This window comes from Octodon degus, unplaced genomic scaffold (assembly GCF_000260255.1).
Source record: "Octodon degus isolate 3935 unplaced genomic scaffold, OctDeg1.0 scaffold00048, whole genome shotgun sequence".
In the NCBI taxonomy this organism is placed as follows: Eukaryota; Metazoa; Chordata; class Mammalia; order Rodentia; family Octodontidae; genus Octodon; species Octodon degus.
Window position 1 is genome coordinate 11,345,850 of NW_004524624.1, and position 6,798 is coordinate 11,352,647.

Below are 6,798 nucleotides of genomic sequence, written 5' to 3' on the forward strand. Positions count from 1 at the left end.
CTTTTAAGTCTGTATCCCAAAGCTGAAATAACTGGAGGAACAGCTGTTCACAGAATGACATACAGACATGTAAACAAATACATAGGGATGCAGGGAGATAGCTCAGTAGCACAAACACCTCCCGGGCAAGTGCAAGGTCCTGAGTTGGATCCCTAGTACCAAAAAACAAAACAAAACAAACAAACCAAAAAAAGTACACAGAACATACAAACAAACATCTTTACAAAATCAGAGTGCACTCAAATATATTTTTTACCAAATTGAATTGTTGTAAGTCTGTTATAATTTTAGAAATTTATAATTATAAATAGACTAGTCAGATTTTGTTGCCAATTAGCAGAGATCTCTTATCAGAAAAATTTGGAAGGAATAGAATCTTATATCTATAATTAATATACATTTTTATATTTTATTGGCAACTTTCAGCTCAGTTATCTCCATATACTCCATCACCTATTTAGACCTTACATTTCCATTTTGTCAGTTCCTTCCCTAAGCCTCAGGTTGAATGTAGTGTCATGGCAGTCAGCTTTTCAGATCTGGCTTCATGATACAGCCTGACAGCATACTCTGTCTCTGGAAAAAACACAAGCATATCCTCTACTCCAGATTAGCTCTTTTTGTTTTGTTTTGTTTTGTTTACCTGATTAAATTATTACTCCATTGTTATATTTCCATCTTTTGTAAAATTTTACATATTTAATAGTATATATTGACCAGTGAAGTGGGAGGGATGGGTTCCTTCTTTTGTTTTTATAATTGAATTTTGATTATATGGTGAGAAAACTGTATTTTATATTTTGGAAGAGGAAGCCATCACATAGCCACCCTTAACCTAATCTGACTCATCTGGGAAAAGAAGCAAATTAATAAAATTTATCTGAAGGGTAATGGTAGTCAATAACACCAGAGAAATTAGCCCCAAATCGATGCAGCCAATTAATATTACCAAATGAAGTCTGAAAATCATTTTGGGTTGATCTGAACAGTTTAGGGCACAATATGTCTCTGATGGATAATTTGATCCCAAATGAAGATGTTATCATAGCTAGTACCCCTTTAGAGGCCACCACCAGGCCTTCCATTATTTAAATAAAAAGTCAAAGTCAAGCAACTGTTTAAACTTCACTGCTCTTAAATTATAATTCAAACCTTTATATCTATTTGTAAAATATCAGCACTTTTTATATCAGTTTAAGTTAGACTGTAAAACAGACAATCAACTTTATTAGGAATCATGAGAACTTTAACATTTAAAAATATCCCCATTAATGTAAATATTGGGGCTGGTGAGATGGCTTAGTGGTCTAAAGCACCTACTTAGAACAAGCTTAGCAAATCACAGAGACCGCGGTTCAATCCCCCAGCACCACATGCCAGCTAGCCCCGCCCCCTGGTGGGCTGAGCTGGCCACACACACACATAAATAAATAAAATTTAAAAAAATGTAAATATTAAGTAATATGTTTTTTAAAACTAAAGGCAAACTTTTTTATCTTGAGAATGGAAACAGCCTTTTAAAATTAATAACCTTAAGGGGAAAATACAAAAGCTTCTCTTCTAGTGTCAATTGTAACAGAGAGATAACCACTCTATTTCCTTTATTTTTTTGGTACTAGGATTCAAACTCATAGCCTTGCATTTGCCAGGCAGGCACTATGCCACTGAGCTATAGCCCCAGCCCTATTTCCTGCTTTTCTATGAGGCTCTCTTTCTGGTAGAATGGCCCTTTGTATCCCTCCAAGTGAGTAATCCAGCACCTTTGATCCTACACACCTGTAGCTGTCCTACCTGGAGGCCATCTGCACTTGTATTTGAAAGCCCTTTAGATATTTTTCTTTTCAATAATTAATTTCTATTTCTTAACCCAATATATTCTCTTTTTAATTATTTATAATTTTTAAGTTTTGGTCAAAGAATGACCAATGGAGTGATATGAGAGTCTGGAGTGATTTGAACAGAATTTTGAGTAGATTGAAGTATAATTGGATTACCCCTGTATAATTAACATCAGTAACACCAAGCAAAGCCTTCCTGGATTACCCCTGTATAATTAACATCAGTAACACCAGCAAAGCTCTGCCTCTGGGTGCTACTTTTACTCTATGGCCTTGGGGCTGGACAAGCTGTTAGTACTGGGAATGGGCTACCTCGCCCATGTGGAGGACCACCTGAGCAGCTCTCCTTGAAAGAAGAGCAACTGTCTCCATCTGGACTGAGCCTGACCCTATTTCCTATGTACAGAGCTGGCTAGGACTTCTGTTTATCATTGGCCTTAGGTAAATGTAGGCCACCCACCCAGCTCAGCTCACAATGATCACCTACTTCCCACAATGCTCAGTCAATCCTCCTCAAGCCACTCCCCCACTGAATAAAAACCGGGTGAGGCCCTGGGTTGTGCTCTTGGTTCTGGAAGCCATTTTCATGGCTGGGCTTAGAGCCCCTTGATTCCCCGATGATTGAAAATATAATTTAGTGTCTTTATTTTCGCCGTGGGTTGCATTGTAAGTGGTAGATTGGAATCAACTTGATGGGATTCCAATAACATAACTTTGGGATTATAAATATTGGCTTCTTGGACCAAAAGGAGGACCTGGAAGTGTCTCCAACAGCCCACATTTCTCCTTCCCAAACAACATGGGAGCTGTGGCCCTGCAGCCACGGCTGCTGTGCACAGCCACTGTGTGCGCCAGCTGTCGCTCTGGCTCTGACCACTGGATGTTTTGTTTGTGCCCATATTTTAAACATAGACACTATTTTGGGGCAGACAAATTTATGGTGGCAGCAACGCATATAGCAAACACTGAGGCCACGGTGCTCCATAGTCATGACCCTCCTACTTATCCCCGGGTGCACAGGACTGTAGTTGGGGGTGCATGCTGACTGCTATGGCTGCACCAGGTGTGCGGATGTAGAGGGGACTGTGAAATCCCAGCTGGGCTCTCCTGAACCTGGCCTGTACCCTTCTTCCCAGTGGCACCATCGGCCTGCTTAGAACTAGCTACTTGCGATTTAAAGTAAATTTTTTCTTTCTTTTTTTCTGACTGAGCAAAGCTAGAGGGTTCAAGCTCTAGGTTCTGTACCTTTATTTCACCATCTTTGTCCTGTTCAGGTTTGGGACTTGATTTTAAAGGAGCACTGAGTCAAATCGTTTGTGGTTGTAAAAATCTTTCTAACTGGAATCCAAAAAGGAAAAGTTAAGATCGGAATCAAGCATGCCAAAACCATTTCTACATACATATACCACTGTGACTTTTTGCTTAAAAAAATATTTATATTTATTTATTTGGTACTGGATCTCACTATGCAACCAGGACTCATAGTGATCCTCCTGCCTCAGCTTCCCCAGCGCTGGGATTCCAGGCATGCACCACCATGCCCAGTTCTAGAGGAGGTATGTCACACCTAGAGACCTGGGGCTAGCATGGTAATTGGTACTGGGGATCGAACCTGGGTCCTTGCACCTGCCAGGCAGGTGCTTAGACCCTGAGCTATCTCCGCAGCCCACCTCTGTGATTCTTGAGACTCTATTCCTCCATTTTTAACTACCAATAATTCTATCTAACTTTCTTCTTTGGCTCCTCTTCAAGCTTGTTCATTTCTCTCTGGCCCTAGGCCTTTCTGACCGTAGTGAGCCTCTATCCCCAAGTTTTACTCTTGATACACCAGTATGAATGTACACTTATGCTGAATACTGGCTGTAGCCAATCCACATCTTTCCCCTTATACGTGCACTTGAGAAGTGTTCCTGCTGCCTCATTATCTCTTGCTGGGTGCCCCCATTGCAGGCACCAAGTGTAGGGACTTGTTGATGTCTCGGGTACCCTGGGGAGAAACGGCAGCAGAAATGAAGATAGACAAGAAGACAAGAGTTGGGTCAGGTGGTGGTCCATGCCTGACTGGTAAAGAACCCCAGAACAACAGTGGAGGCATTTATTATAGCTCTGCAAAGTTACAAGGCATAAGGTTGCCTAGCGACTAATAGCCAATAATGTACAGGTAGGATGTTTTCCTCAAGACCGAGGTAGCTTGGGCTGGGGTTGGGGGTGGGGGGAGAGGGAGAGATAGCTCATTTGGCATAAGAGCTTGCTTGGTGCAAGCGCCTGCCTGGCAAGTACAAGGTCCTGAGTTTGATCCCCGCTACAAAATAGAGAAAGACTGAGGTAGGTTGACTGCTTTAGGCCATGAGGCCTCATCCTGCCCTCCCACATGTGATCAGTTTTCTGCTTGAGGTAGCTTCTGCCTCAGTATGCAAGTAGATAGAGCTTCTCTCCCTTACTGCTATACCAAGAGTAGCTAAGTAGGGCTTGGGGTGGCAACAGCCCCTACATAGGACACCTCTGCCTGTGAATAGCTGGATCCCTTTCTCTATATGCTTAGCTAACGTTTCCTCTGTGCAGTCATGAAAGAGATATGTATGAGACATGTTTTTAATGGTACTGATAGTAGCAACAATGTTGACAGGTCCATCAACAGAAGAAAGCACAATTAAAATCATAATATAATAAAATCATACACTTAATGGTTATGAATGAACTGGAGTTAAGGCTGTTCATGTGCTTGAATCTCCAAACAATGGGAGGGAGGTTGCTAAGCAGCATACGCAGTCCTCACATAGTGTGGTATTTCTATGACATATAAAAATAATACTATAAGGTATTCTTAGGTCACAAACCTGTAGAGGGAGATACATAAATAAATGCTACATGAGAGTGATAGCAAATTCCAGCCCAGCATGGGCAAATGCATAACTAAAGCCCTCGTTTCTGTTCTTTTCTTTCTTTCTTTCTTTTCTTTGCAATACCAGGGATCGAACTCAGGACCTTACACTTGTTAGGCAGGCACTTATGCCACTGAGCTATATCCCTGGCCCCAGCAAATTCAGTTAGTTATTTCTACAGTGGATACAAGAGGGCTGCAGGGCTGGGTGGATGGCTCAGGGCATAAGTGCCTGCCTGGAGAGTAAAAAGTCCTGAGGTCAATCCCTGGGTCGGGGGATTTAATTACAGTGCTGATGTTTTTATTTTTTAGGTTTTGTGATACTTGGAATGGAATCCAGGGAATTCTGAGGTACATCTTCAGCCTTTTTCTAAAAAAAATTGAGCCAGGTGTGGTGTGCTGCCTGTCATCCCAGCATTTGAGAGGCTAAGGCAGGAGGATCATTATGAGTTTAAAACCAGCCTGGGCTACAAAGTGAGCGGAAAGTTTGCTGAACTACACAACAAAACCTTGTGTCAAAAAGGCCAAAATAATTTTTTTTTTTCTTGAGATAGGGTCTTCCTATGCTGACCTTGAATTTTTGATCCTTCTACCTCAGCCTCTTTAGTAGCTGGAATTACAGGTATCCCCCCCCACCCCCCGTGCCTGGTTGATGCTTTATTCTTAAAAGGAGCGGAGGCTGTGTGAATATTCCTTCTATAATTTTTGGCTTTGATTTCATAATAAATGTTCTTTGCACTTTATTGGTGAAAAGTCATCCATTAGCTTCACCTTTGGGCAGAGTTAACTGCTGGATAAAATATAATATTGATTCTTTCCATAAATACCTACCACATCTCTTCTATATCAGATGCTATATTAATTTGCTTGAGTTTCCAGGTTTGTGGTGCATGCTTGTAATCCTGATACTCAGGAGGCTGAGACAGGAGGATCACTGTGAAGTCAACCTGGATTATATAATAAGATATTTTTAAAAACATTACCAAGGTTACCATATCAGACTAAATGACTTAACAGAAACTTATTTTCTCACAGTTCAGGAGGCTAAAAGTCCAAGACGAAGGTGTCCAAGGTTGTTTTTCCCTGAGCCTCTGGAGATGGCTGTTTTCACAGGGCCCTCGCTGTGCATGTCTGCGTCCTACTGTAATGACCTTACTTTAGTTTAATTGCCTTCTTGAAGATCTTGTCTCCAAACTTGGAGGCCTGGGGAATAGCATTTAGACAGCTGAATGTGGGAGGACATATTTCATCACCTAACACATTCTGATACTTAATTCAGTTAGGCTTGGATGTTAACAGCGTAAAACTATGTGGGAGGAGGCATCAAAAATGTCATTGAAAGAGCTCCTGCTGCTGTGGTGTTTCTTCTCTATTCCACTCTGGAGTAAGAGTATCTCACTCATGCTCGGCACCTTGGTGCACAGCGGTGATGCCAGGACTAGGGAGCTGAGGCAGCAGGGTCAAGGCCAGACTAGACTACAGACACACCTTGTCTCAAAAGAAAGAAAGAAAGAAAGAAAGAAAGAAAGAAAGAAAGAAAGAAAGAAAGAAAGAAAGTCAAGATAAAAATAAAAACAATATACACACATCAGTGTATGACCCTACTTCTATCCTTTGATAAAAAATTATATAGTATTTCATGAAATATTGAGGTTACTAAAAACATACTAAATCAGAAGGGTTTTTTTTTTTGAGGCTTGAAATGCCTTTAGGGCGTTTCTGGTTTGCAGTGACTGGGTTGGAACCCCAGAAGCTTGAGCTTGAGGGCTTTGTTTAAGCAGGCACTTAAACAACTGAGCTACTAGGCAGGTCCCCCAGGAGGCTACTTTTTTTGGAATGGCAAATAAATATAACAGATCATGTAGTCCTGACCCCTTCAACTTTTAGCTGAACACTTTGTCTTTGTATTATAATTAAGTTTGCTTGGATGAACATATTAGTGAATGTTTATATTCCTTACCTAGATTGGGTAATAAAGAATATGAAAAGTGGATATCTAGTTGCACTTGGTACTTTATTTTGTCAGTGTTCTTTTTTGAAAAAAATCTAATAAAATTTTTTATTTATTTTTTTTTATTT